The sequence below is a fragment of the Dasypus novemcinctus genome, chromosome 4, assembly GCF_030445035.2.
Source record: "Dasypus novemcinctus isolate mDasNov1 chromosome 4, mDasNov1.1.hap2, whole genome shotgun sequence".
Taxonomy (NCBI): domain Eukaryota; kingdom Metazoa; phylum Chordata; class Mammalia; order Cingulata; family Dasypodidae; genus Dasypus; species Dasypus novemcinctus.
In genome coordinates, this window is record NC_080676.1 from 131722367 (window position 1) to 131741489 (window position 19123).

The 19123-nt window shown below is 39.2% G+C and overlaps 1 protein-coding gene and 1 long non-coding RNA gene across 4 annotated transcripts in view; one reads left to right on the top strand and one right to left on the bottom strand.

Moving 5' to 3' along the window:
- NRIP1 (nuclear receptor interacting protein 1) overlaps positions 1–9095 on the bottom strand; it is a 109238-nt gene extending 100143 nt beyond the window's left edge. The window contains exon 1 of one of the 3 annotated variants that reach the window (XM_058296105.2): positions 8468–9095. The gene's annotated coding sequence lies outside the window, so the exon portion shown is untranslated. Of the gene's footprint in view, positions 1–6077; positions 7240–7813; positions 8110–8467 lie in introns of those variants that run through there. The other 2 variants (XM_058296104.2, XM_058296106.2) reach the window with 2 other exon arrangements.
- Positions 8399–12760, top strand: LOC131278283 (uncharacterized). Its single transcript, XR_009185604.1, has 2 exons — positions 8399–8533; positions 8738–12760. It is a non-coding gene; the product is annotated as an uncharacterized lncRNA (long non-coding RNA).
- The last annotated feature ends 6363 nt before the right edge of the window (positions 12761–19123 follow it).

The following is a 19123-nucleotide window of genomic DNA, read 5'->3' on the forward strand; positions in this document are numbered from 1 at the left end:
GGTAAGAAAAAGAGGTGAAGAAGTTTATTACTCCCTTTCTCATGGCCAAACAAAACCACATGCCTGATGGGTACTTAAAAATACACTATGTGCCACAAACTTCCCCAACTCAAGATTCTCTTTCCTGACCATGATTTACTCCCAAAATGAAGTTGACTCCTCATCTCTTCGCTTCCACTTCCTTCCAATAAATTCACAAATGGATCATCAATTTCCTCATTTTACAGAGACTAGTTTATTAGCATAGTACAGTCTTTAAAATAAAATCATTGTAAGTAAAGATAGGGTAATTTTTAAAAATCATATTAAGACCTGTAATGTGTAATAGTCTTAAATGGCTCAGCATCTGCTACAAGTGCTCCTTAAAGTGGACAAACATAATTAACTTTGGGAATGCCCAGATGAAGACATGACAAGCTGTTTTAACGAATTCTATCAAGAAACATAGTAACTTGCTCTCCTTCAAAGAACACTACAGTTAATTCTGAGGTGCACTTCATACCAGCTATCACTGTAGGGAAAAGAGCCTGTACATTTGCCCTGTGACTGCATTTCCCTCCAGTAAAGGAAGCTCCTCAGAGCAGGGAGTGGGACATCAGCTCTCTGTTCAAATTAATACAAACCTCTGCAGAATTATCATTTGGAAGCAATATGCCTTTAGAGTAGAAGGATTTTACATGCTGTATTAGTTTTGAGGGAACTAGTTTGGAGCAGGGTTGTTTCCCCCCCCACCCCCCCCCAAACACAAGTCCCTGAAAATCAGATGAAAGCTGTTTTTCTCTTTTAAAAAGCATTAAAAAGCAAATTATTATCAATGCAATTAGCTGTGTGACCTCAGGTAAGATACACTGACATCTCTCAGACTAGGTTTCCTTATCTATAAAATAGAGAAAATGGAACCTGCATGTATCAAAGGAATCATAAGGAATAAAAGGGGAAAATGTGTGTAAAGCAGCCAGCATAATATCTGGCAGAAAGCAGCTATCTTCAAAATGTCAATTCTCTTTCTTTCCCTCTTCCCCCTCTAATAAAAAAGGAAAAGGCAAATGACTAAACCACAACTCTTTTATAATCCAAGTTTTTCTCCAACTACTTCTACTCCTAAAACCCAGGCTTGAAATTTTTACTGTTTAATGTTAGCAGCAGCATATATTAATGTATATACTAAAAACTTTAGAATTTAGAAATCAAATCTAACCTCTTGTACTACATAGTCTACAGATGGTGCCCAGATAGATAAAAGGAATTTTCTGGTATTATATATTGCTGCAGTAATAGAATGTAAACTAGAAAATTGTGTATTTAACAACAAAACAGAAATATGCTGTTTTTAACTATAATTTTCAAAAATCAAACCTGACCCTATGTTTGCATGACCCATTGTGCAAATATTCCCTTTAAGGGGAAAAACTATATTAAGGCATTTTGAGGATATTTTATATTTCTCACTTGGGATGTTTCATGTGTTTTCAAATAGTTTTTCTGATATCCTTCATCATCTTCTGTCCTCACTCCTTTCTCTCATCTGTTTCTTTTCCAGTTTGTAAATCTACACTGGAAAGTAAATCACTATACACTCAGGGATCTAAAAAAATCTTTAAATGTGTACTTTTCACAAATCAGTTACAATCCTTTCAATATATCAATTGATTTCTAGGTAAATTCCTCAAGAGGGAAGTCCCTTTTTTATTTTATTTTTTTAAGATTTTTTTTTAAATTTATCTCTCCCCCACTCCCTCCATTATACGCTCTGTATCCATTTGCTGTCTGTTCTTATGCATCTGCTGTATTCTCATTAGGCAGCTCTAGAACTGATCCTGGGACCTTCCAGAGTGGGAGAGAGGTGATCATTCCCTTGTACCACCTCAGCTCCCTGATTTGCTGCGTCTCTTATTATCTCTTCTGTGTCTTTTTATTGCGCCATCTTGCTGCGCCAGCTCTCTGCGTGGGCCAGCACTCCTGCACAGGGCTGCATTCCGCACAGGCCAGCACTCTGTATGGGCCAACTCGCCTTCACCAGGAGGACTCAGGCTTCAAACCCTGGTCCTCCGATATGGTAGATGGAAGCCTAATTGCTTGAGCCACATCCACTCCCCCTTTTTATTTTTAACATCTAATTCTCAAACTTTTATCATATTCTATCATATACCATGCTCTCTTTTTTTTTTTTTTATTTAATACCAGGCTCTCTTACCCACAATTCCATTACTATCTTTAAGATTGCTTATAAATGTAATATTCTTACTAGTACATGCTAATTTATCACCTGACGTTTTAAATACATTAACATATTTCATACTACGTACATTCACATATTATGTACAGTATAGGTAAAAAACCATTAAAGACATAACTACAAATTCCCACCAGGCTTTCAGTTTAATATTTCTTGAAACTCAGTCACACTGTGACTTGGAATTTAAGGCAAATAAGGGTCTCTTCCTCCCATCTTTAAAAATATTTCTGCTAAAAGACACAAAGTTAGAGAAGCAAGATGGGTTTTACTTTAGGGCTTCTGTTCCCTGAAGTATAAGCAGAAGTTAAAAATTTCCTGTTGAGAGTGAGCCATGCTAGTTTTGAATTTCAAACACAACTATTAACCCTATCCATGAAGCAATTCTGTTTCCAAGTTTCTTAACAAAACCCTTTTTTTAATCCCAGCCGTATTTACTGAAAGTATAGGAAGAGTATAAAGTATAGGGAAGAGAGAGAGGGATGGATTAAAGCCCTAATCACCTTTCTAGCCAAAGCCTAACATATTCTGGAGTTCTTGAGTTTATTTCAAGCAGAAAAATAGATCGCAGCAACCATAATTTTTAACAGGCAAGTCATGATGTAATTATCCATAAAATTATCTTCAGGAATACTCTATCTTAATACCTGTTATTGCCTGAAAAATAGTAATTTAAAGTAAATATAATGGGAGTATTTTTTTTTATAACTGAGTGACTTTTTTCTTCATTTTTGAGCTGTCAGCCTTTTAAGTTCCTTAAATCTACTTCTCATTCTATTATAACTAGAATTGTATGCTAAATATTATCCCTGACATGGCTCAAGGTATTAATTTTAACAAAGTCCTAATACGATGGTGAAATGAGTCACATTTATGTTTTCCCCATGCCTGTTCTTCAACGTTTTACCAACTTAAAACTTTATGTTTCAGGTATATTCGTAATACAAAATAACACATATTTTATGATTATCTGTAATATTTGCAAGAAAGTATAGGGATCAATTTAAATTTCAAGGGTCATAAAGCATGCTGTGTACCTGCTTGTGACCAAAATTAGTATAACCTCCTACTCATCGCAGTAGCTATATTATGAAACTTAAACCCACCCCTTCCAACTGTAGCAAAATAAGAGGAAAAACTAAACTCCAACTTTTAGAATCCTAAATATTCACCATCCATCAAATTAAACATTAAAATCCAAAGAAGAAACAAAACAAGATGGATGTCTATATTATGGTTTGTAAAGAAACTCTAATAAGATTTCAGAGGTCTTTTTTGGTCCCAATTTCCCCCTAACCTTTTAATCATAAGATGATGTGTTTAAAGAAAGCAATTTTTCTGCAATTATTTATATCAAGTTATCTTTATCAGAAATCATATGAACTCTAGTTCACCAGCCAAACTTATTGAAAATTCCAGAAGAGAATGAATTAAAGAAAGGGTGATCTAATAATAATGCATTTTCTTCCAAACAAATCATAACTCCAGGTTCCATTCTGGTACTCAATTTTAATCCTCCAATTTAGACATATTTAAGAAAAAATCAAAAACAAAATGTGTATATGCACATATGGGGAAATGTGTCCTTCCCCCTACTCAAACCACTATTTATACAATATTGCTGCCCTCATAAAAGGGAATCCATTACCATAAGCAATTCATGTCCCTGTTTCAGCATCAGATGCAAACAGGATATGGAAACAAGATCTCTCTCCTCCATTTACTTTTTGTTCATTCCAACCTCTGGACATAATCCTCAGTTCCATTTCATTGGTCTGTCTCATCACCTGACACTCCTAGTTTTTACCTTCTCAAGTCCTGGTGACCACCTTGGTATTATATTTCTTTGGTTGCTCTGTTATCAAAATACTGCAGAAAGAGTCTGTTCATTCCCCCCACCACCAGCCCCTCAGACTGGCCCCTCAAAACACTGCACTTTAAGTGAATGCTCCTTGAACAATTTAATTCACAGATTCAAACTCCTATATCCTGAAAGTTCCCACACCCGTTCTGGTGAAAATGTTTCTCTAATTTTCCTACAGTTGTCAAAAGTTGCTTTTACTAAAAAGTATCTCCAATTCGAAGACATGGTAACACAGGGCTTTATTAGGGTTAAGGAATACTTTTCCCCCAGTCTTCCTTCATGTAACAGTAAATCACTATTATAAAAAAACAAAACCCAGCTTGACTGTATATCAGCCATGTGAAGGGACATATGGAAAAGGCACAAGAGTAAAAGAAACTTCGCCCACCATAGTCAGGAAGGGAAGCAACAAGCAAAGGGAATTTTCACAGGAGAAAACATCCAAAGAGTAGAGGCTATTTATTTTAGAAAAGGGGATGAGAGAAAGAGGGAAAACAAGACTCTTCTAAATTACCTAAACTTGAAAAACCAACTGTCAGGCAACTTAAGTCTGTAAAGCAAAACCAAACCTACTACAAATTTTTCTTGATAAAAATTGGATATTCTGAATTTATTTTGTGCATTGTTATTTTTAAACGAGATACACAATACTATAATGGCTTTTCCTGAACCACACTTAAAATATAAGCCTTTAAATTTCTTATAATTTTAAGGCTTTAAAATGGGATGGATGTCTTATTCCTTTAATCTCATATATCCTAAACCACTCTGATTTAAAATTGCTTACATACCATTGTCTTCCAGTGCTCATTTGCAATGGAATATGTACAGTTAATATCCTTGCCTCAACATGGATGGCTTATCTCCTTATCTATTTGTTCCATCTGACTGACATATTTTGCCTCATCTGTCACCTTCCATAAAACTCTGTTTTCAGATATTAGTTAATTCATTTTTAGTTGTCCTCGATGTTCTAAAATAGTGATGTTTGACAGAATTAATAGTGTTCTAGTTCTCTCTGTTCACCTGGTAATTAATTAAATATCTTAGAGGCCATCTTTCACTTTAAAAAAGGAACACTGCTTCTTCCATGGACAATGTGATAAGCCACATGGTAACAAAGCTGCTTCCTTAAGGTCTCCCATTTAACAGATGGCTTTACTTTGCATCAACTACCAGTAAGACAGATTATCACTTTATTTCACTTTAACTTCTCACATTTCTGAATCACAACTCTACTGTAGGCTACATTCTCTTTTACCTTTTGAGTTCCAGAATTTTTTGACCTGTACATTTTTACTTTTTCATTGCTTTTGTTTTGCTTGGACCTCAAAATGTTCTAATGACATTTAATTTGTAAGATTTTTGAATCTCCGCTAATAACCCAGAAAGTCTTTAAGCAATCAAAGCCACCCTGGAGCAAGAGCAGAAAACTCCGTTTTAAATTATTTTGAATTAATAACTTCTGGAGAATAGCCCACTGAACTTGAAATGACATAATTTTCTATTGTAAAGGTGGCATGGATAATTTAAATTGGCACTTGCTATTTATTACATAAAAATTGTTCTCTTGGATGGCCTTTTGAAAGCCAGCACTTCATCATTTTTTGGCTACATCGGAACCACTAGAGACATATCAATTTAAGCAAACTTCAGGAGTAATGAACTAACAAACAGACTCTAGGTGGTGGTATAGGTTATTTTTTATCATGATGTTTTGCTCTTAAAACAGCACGAGTCAGATGGGCCTTTAGCCTCTTCTACAGATACTTCTTTACTGCAAACAGAATATTTCAGGGTATTTGAATTAGTGAAATCACTGGTTCTGGAGAGTTTGGAAACGCCCGCAAGAAGTGGTTCTAAGTCTTCCCAAAGGCATGAAAACTGGTTTTCAACTACCTCAGAGGCACTCTAGGGAACGCATATAAGTAAAACAAACAATAAGCAGTACTCATTTTCAAAAATATATATTTTACTCACACTCATAAAGCATTTTCAGGATTAAGTTTGAAAAAAAGGTCTTTTCCCACCAGAGTCTGAAACAGACCCGAGTAACCCTGCAGAGTAGTCGCTGCCCCATCCCTCTCTCTCCTTTGTCTCTAGAAGCAAAGTCAAGGCAGAGAAAAGTTACTATTGGTGGTGAAGTCACTGTTCTGTAAACCATTTAAACCCTACTTAAATCACAAAACCTCCCAGCAAAAACCTACAACAGAGAAACTTACTTGAAAGTTGGAAAACATTTCAACACACTTCAGGCAGCCAACCTACACTTAAGTGCCGGGCAGATTAAGAACCATTTGTTTTAAAGACCACTTACTTCACTGTCTCTTCAATAAAGGTGGCAAACTGATGATTAAACATTAAATAATCTCATCAGAAAGATGCCACCCACTTGCTGAATCTATGACTCACTAATGAGCAGGTTCAATGCACTTCATAACTTTAAAGAATGAATTACCAGAGCCCCTTGCTTTACAAATTCCACAAGACATGAAAAAGAAGAGCCTTAGTCATATATAACCGGACAACCATATTTACTTTGGGCACCTACAGAAGGTCTCCTTCTAAAGAAAATATTTCCCCCATAACCTAACATTTAAATACATCACGGGACACAAACTCCAGCTCAGTTCTACCAACTGAGTTAAGAGTCCTTGTACCAAGAAACGTTCATCTTCCCCCGAAAACAAAATGTCCCATTAAAAAAAAGAAAAGTGTTTATCATTTGTTCTTCTTTTATTCGCTTCAGAACCCAAATAAATTACTAACGTGATAGAAGAAACTCCCGTAACGCTTCAGAGATCAACATGTGTCACAGACTCCCAGCTTGTTTGCCTCTAAGACTCAGTTGATTCCTTTGTTCCTTCAGACTGAACAACAACTCCTGATTAAAAGGTAGAAACTACTTTGGGAAGGTTGGGTGGGTATGCAGACGATTACCAAGGAAACCCTTCATAAAACAACAACACTCATCCACAGTAAGAACACAAGGAGAGAGAAAAGGAGCTTCCCAAGACCTCTCCGGGGCTCCCCCTAAGTAGAAGCCCAGTTCTTGGCTCAGGGGCTAAGATGATGGCTGAGGCCTGCGGTCCAAAGAGCCCTCAGAAGAGGACAGCAAAGTGACGCGGGCCGGGCCTGGGGGGATGACTGGGGGCTGGGAGAGCTGTCCCTTTTCCGATTCACTTTTCGGGGCCGGGAATCTGGCGAGCACCGCGCAGGGAGGCACCGGGGCCAGACGCGGGCGGCTCTGCCCGGCGCCGCCCAGGACGCCGCCGGGCAACAGGACCGAGAGCGGCGCGGCCAGAAGCGCCCAGCCGCCGCGCCGAGGGGGCAGCCGAGGGGAACACGACCCCGTCCAGGCCCCCCAGGCCCCGCTCCCCGCGGGCCCGTCACGGCGTCGGCGACACGCGGCCGCGGCCCAGGGCCGGCTTGGACGGACCGGCGAGTCCGGGGGGGGCGAACTCCACAACTTGCCGCTGCCCCGGCCCGCTGAGTTCCCAGGGAGATTCGGGCCCCGGGGGAGAGACGAGATTCCCGCGGCAACAACTGCTCCCCGCCGCGGAGCCCGCCGCGCCGCCAGAGTTCGCTCCCGCCGCCGCTCGCCAGCCCCCGACGCCCCCGAGGCCCAGCCCGCCAACGCTGCCGCCGCGGGCCGCGCTCCGGGGCCGTTTCCGGCGGCCGCCGCTCCGAGCCCCCCCCCCCCGGCCGCCACTCACCCGAGGCCGCCGCGGCTCCGAGCCTCCGGTTCCGCCAGCCCCGCTCCGCCGAGGCGCCCGTCGCCCCGTCCTCCCTCCGCGCCCCGCCGAGCTCTTCCCTCCGACCTGCAGCGCGGCCGAGCGCAGCGGCGGACGCGAGGCCCCCGGCGGGCGCGCGCGGACGGGCGGGAGGGCGTGGGGCCGCGTCGTCCCTCCGCCTAGACCGCCGCCTCCGCCTAGACCGCCGCCTCCGCCTCGGCCGCCTCCTCCGCCGCCGCCGCGTCGCCGCCTCCCGAGTTCGGGGCTCTGCTGCAATGTCTGCGAGGCCGCCTCGGAGTGTGCCTCGCGCGCCGCCCGCTCGCGGCCGCGCTCCTCCCTCCGCCGCCGAGTTCGCCGCGGCCCAGTCCCTCCCCTCGCCGCTCCACGCCATTCAGCTCTTCAGCCAAGTTTCTTAACCCTTTTTTTCCCCTCCCTCCCATTGTCACCGGGGCAGAAGGAAGCCGCCCGGGTCCTGGCAGCTCGCGGGAGCTGGGGAACCCCCTTCCTTTTTGTTTTCTCTAGTCCCACGGAGGGACGAGCCCGCGCCCCTGGGCCGGGAGGCAGGGGAGGAGAGTGTCGGCCGGGAGAGGTGGGTGCTCCGCGCGCCGGAGTCGCCCCTGTCCAGCCGCCCCCTACCTCAGCGGGCGCCTGGACAGCTCCACTCCGGGGCCTGGGGAGTCGTTCTCGTTACACAGGCCAAAGGTTCGTGTTTGGGGCATAACCTGGGGGCCAGGGCTCCGTAGACGCGCCCAGGGTCCCCGCCTGGTTGTTGGCCCCTTCTGCGTCTCTCCTCCACGCGTTTCCTCGGCTCCCTTTCGCCCACCCCTCAACTTTCACCTACTTGTAATCTGTGGGTCCTTAATCTGGTGGGACCCAAGCCCTAACTCAAGATCACTTTGACCCCAGCCCCAGGACGTCGTAGGCACCCAAAAATAAATGTGGAGTGACTTCGACAAAAACTGGGAAGGAGACCTGCGGAGTACCCCTTCAGCTCCCTGAACGGATACAGGACCCAGGAGCAGCGTTTCTCCTCAGCTGCTTTGTCACTGCAAAGTCTCCAACAGGGTCTGTCAGCGAATCTGCACCATCCCCAGAAAGGATCTGACCCACAAGGCAAAAGGAACAGGGCTGCGACTTCTTCGGCGGCTCTCCTCGGTTCAGTCTCGGAATTAGAAATAACAATTACATCACAAGGCCGGGGCGGCAGCGCTGTGAAGCCTCTCTCTTTTCTGCTGCTTAATCTCTCCGAACCCGCCTCTAAATTGGGGGGGAGAAGGTGGATATAGATTGGTGAACTGGAAAAGTGAAGGAAGGAGAGTGATATGAAACCATAATTTCTCCTCCTTGCATTTGCTGTTTTCAAATCTTATCCTCAATGCTCCCCAAACATCTAACAATAACTTTTAACACCCCCTCAGCACCTCTCCAGATGTCACCTTTCTTCTTGACTCTAGCATTTAGTAACTCGCCATGAAAAAATTATCAGGGGAAATGAGTGCGTTACTGAAATTGCTTTTGCTTGACACAAAAACACTAAAGTACAGTTTAGCCTCACCCTAAAACTCCCAAATGGCATCCTGTGTTAAGACACTTCTTAAGCAAAACAAATGAGTGGATGAGGCACTCCACTCATATGTAGGTGTTCGCATCCTTAGGAATTTAGATAGCATTTGATCATAGAGTTGCTAATGCACTTTTTAAAAAAATTATACAAGTAAAAAAAAACAGTATTCCATGCCTATTATGTAATGGCTATATCGTATATTTAAAATTTCCTTTAACCTTTAAAATATGAGAATTTAGGAATACCTTCACGATCTTGAAAGCAAAAACAATTTTTCATTCATTTAATAAATTTAATAAATTTAATTCATTTAATAAAATGCTTCCTAAACCCAACAGCTAGCACAATGTCCGATACATAGTAGGAATGTTTTGCTTAATAGCGTTGGTGCTTTTTACATCACCCAGATGATTCAACTATGCGATCTGTTGCCATCTTATACAGTGTAAACCTCATGTGATAGCTTATTATTTGCACATGCCACAGTTCAGAATCTTCTCAGGGCAATTTGCTTAGTAAAGTCTGCTGTTTTTTAAGGCATACAAAATTGATACCAAGTGAATGCCCTAGTAAGTGATGATCAGCATAATTGGAACTTGGCCATTTAAATGATCAAATTTATTTTTAAAAAATTTTAACTGTTATATAAAGATTTCTAAAATGTATTGTGCATGTTTCTGTTTTCTCCAGCAGTTTATTGGACTTTATTTGGCATTTTCTTGAAAGTCAAGTGTCAGTTTATTAAAATTAATATAGTAGGTTGTAGTAAAGTTCACAAATACTTCACGTTTCTATTCTATATCAAACTTCTTTCTACATGCTAGGGATGCTCCCAGGAACTATAAAGTATAAAAGCCACCAATTGCTGCACTGTAGGTCTCCAGAATGCTAGGGCTCAGTAATTATATCTGCCTTTTGTAGTTTCTCTCTCTCCCCCATTCACTGACTGACAATATGTTGCCCTTTCTGTTGCCAGCGTGCTGGCCTCTAACATTCCCCTCCCCTTGTGATTGGCAGCTTCTAGTCTGGTGCAGACTGGGAATACAGATATTCTCACTGTCACAATTCTGTTTACTATAAAACTAAATAGGATTCCTGTAAGGGACTGATGTGTTCAGCGTTGAGTAAGACACATTCACCTTAGTTCCATGGACTTTAGGGCAGGTGTTTGGACATCTCAAATGCTACTTTTGAAAACATTCGCTTTGCTTCTTAACTGAGTTTTGAATCATCGCGATTGTTTATAGATAACTTTTTAATAAGTGAGGCTATACAATTAACCTACCAAGCCAAGTATTGGTCCTGTCTTCCAACACTAGAGTTAAAAAACACTGCCATACATTAGATGACTTAATGAAGGGGGAGCAGAAGCTGCAAACCTCTTATTAATCTATTTGCTTAACCCCAACAGAAATTCAATCACTAAAACCCTGACCTCTGTTTGGTAGTACATTAGTGTTAAGTAAATTGCACTTTTGTGAAATTCATTTTTACTTAATTATGCTATTGTGTTGGGTGCTATTTTGTTGTTCTTTTTATGGGGGTGGGGTTGAATGGGACCTCACATATATATTTTTAATGTAATATTATTACAAAGTCAATTAAAAAAAAAAACACAAAACACTAGCCAATACCTAAAATTTCTGACTATGCAGTCATTACAAGGATTCTAGGGCATACATGTAATATAAGAATATCTATTCAGTATTTTGTATTTTGAAGTGAATTCTCATATTAAATTGTGATGTGAAAAAGATTCCCTGCCATTTATACACTTAAACACAAATATTTTTGTAAGTCCTTTGAGATCAGATACATAAAGTTAAAGCTCAGTTTGCCTACCCACCACAAAGATGTAGTGTGAGTGAGGGATGCCTCTGATGTGCTCCCTGAATCTCTTCTAACACTTACACACCATGTTGTGACTTGTCTGTATTCCACTCTAGAATGTAAGCACTGTAGGCATAGGGTCTATTCTCCTCTCATTCACAGTTGGATACCACTAGTACAAGGTTTCTTAAGCTTTTTTTGTTCCACAGACCCATTTGCCAGTCAGGTGAAATTAATACTGCTGTAATTTATTTATTGTGTACATTCGTAAATGAAGGAAATACTAGATTTCAGTTAGAGCTCAGAGAAAATAAAGAAAATAGGTTGATTTTGTTTTTTCAATTAAAGCTCATGGACTCCCTTGAAATCTTTCCATGAACCCCTTGGGAATCTGTAGACCCCTGGTTAAGAACCCCTACACAGAAGATATTTTTAAAATCTGTTTTAGCTAAGTACAATTAAAGGAAATTTTCTCTTGCGAAGTTGTAGATTTTATTTGTGCCAATTACTGGTGTTTATACTACTTTATAAAGACCATTTTCTTTTGTCTGGGCTTTTATACCAATTAGAGAATCAACAAAGTTTACATTTTATGTACTGTATCTTCATTAGCCATACTGTAGTCACAAACCCTGCTGGTGGTGGACTGTAAATGTAAACTGATTTTTATGGCAGAATAAAATGTTATATGACAATTTTAAGTTGAATAAGCTTTAAAAAGTCTTTTCTAGCATGCAGAACACTACCTCTATGCTAGTTACTGTCGAACATCTCCCTAGCTGTAGATAACCCAAGGTTTTGCTCTTTAACTCTTCCATGCCCATTCACTTGTGGAAGACAGACTCCACCCCAGCCTTTTGTTTGAGGAAGAGCAGTAAAGAAGTGCCATATAGTGCCAATAGTAAAGACCTATTTAGGGAGGTCTAAAGAGCTAAAATGAAGATACTTGAACACTTTCTGCAGCTTACTGTGCAGCTTTCCCCCAGTGAGACTGCGTTTTACCTTAGGTTGGGTGTGAGTGCCAAGGGCTGACAAGAACTGGGCACTCAATTTCTACACTAAAGTGAATCCTGAAAACTAGGGTTAGGTTTAAAAGGAAAAAATGATTGAACAAAAGCAGTTGAAACTGTGTAAGGAAAAGACAGATACTTCAGTGAAATGTAAATGTGGATGTTACTGTCTCATTCCAAAACAAGAAAATACCTAGTGTAGTTAAGACACTCAAAAAGCCAAGAAATCCTAATGAAGCTAAGGAAATCCTGCCAGTTTTGAAGATGTGTCAGTTTTAATGTCTTGATGATTCAAAGTAAATATTACATGGAACCTCTCCTTTTATATAGAAATCTAAGTAATCCTTTCGTAAAGGAATGTAAAAGTTTCTCCCCAGTACTTCACAAGCACATATCCATATAATGAATCAATTTGGTAAAAACATCAGCCTATTCATTATTAGAGATTTTTATTTGGATAATCTTTAACTAAAGCAAAATACTTATCTGTTTTCCCAAATCAGTTAGGATTCTGTAGGGAAGAAACTGTAAAGAAACCATGATGTATGTTTACCATTTGTGCAACTGTTTGACTCTTTCAAAAGAAATAGATACAGATTAAAGATACTCACATATTTGTTCTATATTTGTTTCCTTCTTGGTTTAAGAAAAATAAAATAACTATGTTTTATCTTTGCACAAAACCAAATTAAAATTACCATTCCTTCACACACACATACATACATATGCCACCACACACACACATACAACCTAAGATTTCAGACAATGCAACAAGGAAAGAACAATTTTTCAAAAAATGATGCTTGGACAACTAGATATCCACATGAAAAAGAATGAAATTGAACTGTTTCCTCACACCACATACAAAGCTTAACTCAAAATGGATCATAGATCTACATATAAAGTAGCTAAAATTGTAAAACTCTTAGAAGAACGTATAGAACCAAATTTTTGTGACCTTGGGTTAAGCAATAAGTTTCTTAAATATGACAACAGAGCCCAAGTGACAAAAGAAATAAAGGAATAAATAAAAATTAAAGACATTTGCGCTTTAAAAGATGCCTTCTAGAAAGTGAAAAGATAACCCATAGAATGGGAGAAAATATTTTTATGTGATATATCTGATAAGACTTCTATCTAGAATATATAAAGAACTCTTCTAACTCAATAATAAAAAGAAAACCCAATATAGAAATGAGCAAAGGATCAGAATAGTCATCTCTCCAGTGATGATATACAAATGGTCAATGAACACATGAAAAACTTTCGACATCATTAGTCATCAGGAAAATGCAAACCAAAACTACAATGAAATACTACTTTGTACCCACTAAGATGACTATAACGACAAACAAACAAACAGATAAATGCTGAGAAGGATGTAGAGAAATTGGAAGGCTCCTTCACATGGCTATTGGTAGGAGGCCTCAGTTTCTCACTGGCTATTAACCAGACAACTCAGGTCTTTGCCACACAGTCCTCTCCAAAGTCTGCTTGAGTAATCCTCGCAACATGGCAGCCAACTTCCTCACAATGATAAAATGGCAGTATCTTATAACTTGACCTCATAGTTCATGCATGATAACTTCCAATTTATTCTTTCATTAGAAGTGAATCACTAAGTTTATTCCACACTCAAGTGGATACTTCACTTGAAGAGGGGAATATCAAATAATTTGTACGAATTTTAAAACTACCACAGTAGGCTATGAACATTTTCTGTCATAGTCTACCTTTCTGTTTTCTCACACAAACATGTAACCTTTGTTTTCATACTTGGAACAGACTCACTGACTCCCTGAGGGTACAAGACCAAAGTTTCTTCCTGTTACTGCATCTAATCCAATGTCTAAGATCTATGGCTGATATTCAGCTCTCTCCAAGAGATGTGACCCCTTGTTAAGTTGGCAACTAATAAACTAGATCAATTTACAGCCTCCAGCCCATTTAAGTTTTCAGTGGTGGAGAAGGAGCAGGATCATTGCAATAAACCTGTCCATTTGGAAAAGAGGGGAATGAGAAACACACTTTAGTCACCACTCCATGATGATTATCAAAACCTACTAAGCAATAATAGCCACGACTCCCTGCCCTAGCACTGAAGGAAATTCCTTGGTTGGCCAACCTAGCAGACTCTGGTTGTTAACCTGGAATGTTCTCCTTCAGGCATTGCCCTCTCTTGCTCCTGGATCTATCCCTGAGTGGTTCATCCTTGACAACTTTCCTTGACAAATACATCTGAGAGTGTCATCAGGGATGATATCAGACTTTATGGATTTTGAAATTTTTGGGTCAGGAATTATTTTAAGATTTTAACAATCAACAGGCGGTTGCAGACCAGATTTGGGATTTCTTTGGGTAGATATCCCTTGAAACAGGGGGTTTGAATTGTTTCCATTCCGTTCCATGTGTATGTTACCAAAGCCAAAAGTTTTGCCCAGACATGGTTTTTTAGCTTGCAGATCCTCATTTTGTATTTACTGGACTCTGTGCTCTGTCATTCCTCTAGCTCTTAAATTGATGATGGCAACCTTGAGATCTTCTAAAATAATAGACTTAGGTGGAAAGGAAATACTATTCATCACCTCTTGCCGGCGGTATCACTGCTGCTTTATGACAAAGCAAGAGTCTTACCTCCTGCTAAACCTGCAGTTTCATGGCCACAGCTTAAAACTTCTTCAAGTTCAGGTACAGAAACAGTTGACTTTTTTCAACATTGCAAGGCCCAAATCACTGGATTCACCATCAACATAGTGAGCAGGCATAAGCAGAGAATGCCTCCCCTAGAAAATCTTTGCTCCCTTCCCTTCGACTTACAGAATATCTAGTTTTAGCATGAGTTCATCTAAAATAGCACACACAAAAAATGAGTCACCACTTACCAATATTATGATTTTGTTCTAGTATTTCCCTTAACACTATGGCCTTAGTCAGCAAATGGCCTACTTTTCAAGGTAAGCAAGTTGACAGTTTAACCAAGTACTTTGCCACCTCATTGCAAGTGAAGCCTCACTACTCACTGCCCAACTGCTTATACTAATCAGTGTTACATTGTACCTTGCAGCACCCCATTTCTAGCACTAATTACTGCATTGATCGTGGTTCTTGGTGCAGAAAGCAAAACCTATTCTTGCTAGTTTAAGCAGAAAAGGATTTATTAGGAGGTAATTGCCAGCTTACAAAATTTATCTGGGGACATAGGAACCAAACTTGAATAATATGTAACTAGGAGAAATGCCCAGAAGCACCATGGTTCTGCCAAATGGAAAGTCTACCACTTACTACCATGTGCCACTTTGAAGTAACGAAGATACAAACCAGACAGTAGAATCTCCAGTACAACTCCACAGAAGAGCCGAACACCTCAGCCACCATACTGTCAAAACAGCCCTGAGATTCTGCTTCACCATGTACACATCCACCTTCCATGTCTGACATAGGTACATCTGCTTGGTGGAAGCTAGGTACATGTGAAACCTTAGCCATATCTGAGTTTGAAAATTTTAAGTAATGTTCAGTTTTCCAACCTCTAGTAATGAGGAGAATATAGTAGAAGGGGATTAGAGTAGTGTTTAGTATGTCATTCTGCAGTATCTGAAGAATGGTCAAAGAGTTATTTGAGTTTTAATTATACTTTAATTAATATAATTAAATTTAAGGAAAGTCTTGACAGCATATATCATGAAATTAATAAATACCACAGATTGAATTGATTCACTATAGTTCCCCTTTTCTTGAAATTTTTTGTTTTTTGTTATTGGTTTTTGGGCAGGGATGTTGTTGATTGGGCCAAAATTTCTATTTTAATGCCATTAATAACATTACAAAAAAGTTTAATATATATTCGATTAAACAGCAATTATTGCTGTTTAATCGATAATTGCTCAATAATTGCTCAAGTCTACTTCCATGCTCTTCCTTTCTAATAAGGTATATCTCTTTGTTCCAAATATTTTCCTGGTTGAGATACAGCAGTGGAACATGGATGGGGCCAAAAGTGAAGTAGTTACGTAGGCCTGAAGACCAAATCTCATCTGGATCTAAAAGCGGGTCAAAATCACAGAAGAATGGAAAGTTGAATATCTTGTGGAAAATAAAAGCCAAGTTGTTGAGGTGCACAAAGTATTTTAGATGGCAAATGAAGAATAACTCACCCAAGGTTCATTAATTTTGGGGAAATTTTTCATTAATTGTATTTCATTATATTCCAGCTCTTAGAAATCTGGCTTATCAGTAACAAACAGTTTCTATATATTTATATTTTTGGGATTCAAAAATGGACTTACTATTGGATAGGGCATCTTGGTTTTAAGGAAGAGAAACCTATACCAATTAACTTGGTAAAAATGGGACTTCTAAGGTATAAAATTCATGGAATCTAAGAAAATGCTCTCCGTTCTCAAGAGACCATACCCTCCCTCCTGGTGTTCCACTAATAAAATGCCCCCGTCAATTGGCCAAATTCTCCAAAGAGAAAATTTGTTTGACTATTAGTCAACCAATGGACTGTATTTTTATGGTTAGGTATCCATTCCCTGGTCTAATCAAATGTGATCACGAGTAGAGGTGAGGGAAAGTTAATTTCATACAAAAGATTGAGGTTCCAAGCCTGTGAATAAGTCTGGTTAAACTAGAAGTGTAAGATGGGTGTTACAGATCAAAGAACTAATGTCTCTACTACAGTCATTATCTTTTATGCCATATAAATTAGACGTGTAATAATGTAACAGCATTGTTAATCTTATTTACTGTTGGCCTAAAAATTAATACTCGTGCATCTTATATACAAAATAAATTAAACTTATTCTTTCACCAATTACTTATTGACTGCCTACCAAATGCCCTCCAGTGTACTGTATCAAGTTCTCTTGATACTAAATGGACAAACCATGGCTGTTTGCTTTGTGGAACCCATAGGAGGATACAGTTAATATTTAGTTTGATACATTCTTTAATAGAGATATGATTAAGACGGTGTTATATGAGAAGGGGGTACCAACATGCTTTTATTCTTATGGTCTTCACATCCTGCTGTATTTCAAATCATATTTTTCAGGTGTTAGTCTTCCAGGAAGTATCATTGTTTCTCAATATGTATCCATATGTATGGATAAGAATTGTATTTCATCCACTGCAAGCAAATTCAGGTTCCTCCCAGGGGGTAGAGTATGTTCTTCTAACAGCCTTGTGGCTTGTATGCACATTAGAACTTTACAGGTTGTCATTTCCATGAGCTCTTCTGTGGTATCAAGGCCTGTCTTAAATCAAGTTGTGAAATGTCCCAAACTTACCTTTGGTACCCATATACACACTTGTTGTTCTAACTCACTTTCAGTGCAACCCACCTTTAGGTACCCTGTAACTCATAATACCACTGTATATTTATGTACCAAATTTCTCTACTTCTAACAAAGCAGCAGTTCATGTACTACTTAGAAAGAAGATTGCAACCAATTAAATTATGACACAATGTTTTCCTACCACAGAGAATTTAATTTTATATTTTAGGAAGAGCCACTTTAGACCTATTTATAAAAGAATTTTAAGCTCATATCATAATTATGTAGAAAAAAGGACAATATAAGTGAAATAAATTCTTTAAGGTATTCCTAAAATGTTTTCACATTGAGTCTGTCTCCTATGAATCACTTTTAGACTCATTTATCAATAGCTATGTTTTTGCTTTTTAACACAATCTTATCTTTTGTACCATCAAGAAGAATTGGTGATGCAGCATTTCTGAACAGTGTTCAACTACTATCTCTGGGACTTTTCTCTGTGCTTCTGTCCTCCATTGTGCATGTTTTGATGTACAGGCAAATGTTACCTGCACACATGATTGTAAGACACATTCTTACTCAGAGATGTTAAATTATCAAATGATGAATCAATATCAAATGACAGAATCAAAGATGTATTGCTTGATAAGGTCCAAAGTGTTATTGCATACATTGTGTCTCTTGTAAGTGTAAGATTAGGCACTGATACTCATTTTAGAAATTAATGGATGTCCTCCAAATTAGATAATTGCCCCAATGACACAATGCTAATCAGGAGTACAGCTGGTACTATGTTTGGTAAAAAGTGGGGCATTTTATTCATAATTCAATCCTCTTTCTACTGTTTCAGGCTGGTTCTGATCATGCTTCTTGGATATTCATTGATCTACACTATGATTCTCAGTCTTGCACCTATCACTTATCCTCAACTATAGAAAATTTTAATTCAACATTTCACAAATTATGCTCTAGAAAAATGTTTCAAGATTTTCTGCTATTCAAAAGCATATAATGGTCGTCTCTTCTCAATTTTCATAGAAAAATATCAGCTATCAGATGAAATTTTGCTCATATTGTTTCTTTAATCCTAGTTCCTGCAACCACTTGGCCATATTATAATGCTGCTTCATATGGTATTGAATTTAACACAACACATATAGTCATTTTTTAGCTTACTATAGCAATGTTTCAGGGTGTCATGGAAAAAAGCTTTACCATAGGGGTTTCACTTCTTGAACAAATACAAAACTCCTGATTTCATTCATTCTCCTAAAAGCCTGCTCTCTTCCAGGGACATAAAAATACAAATGGCTCAAAAACACTAATTCCTACTAATAAGTTGGCTAAGCTATTGTGTCAGATTCTTTCGAAAAGAGTCCTTAGACAGTTCAAAAGCAGTGAATTAAAGAATGGGAATGTGAGTACAATGCAGTACACTGGAGGTGATTTTTTTGCCACCAAACTTTTTGAAGTTTCTTCAATTACATAATGTGACCCACCCTTTCTAATTTTAGTATAACCTATCTGTGACCAACACTTTTTCCAGTCCATTTTTGGGGTTATATCTCATCCTGCCTCAAAGACCCAAAACTGCAGCTCCTTTCCTTCC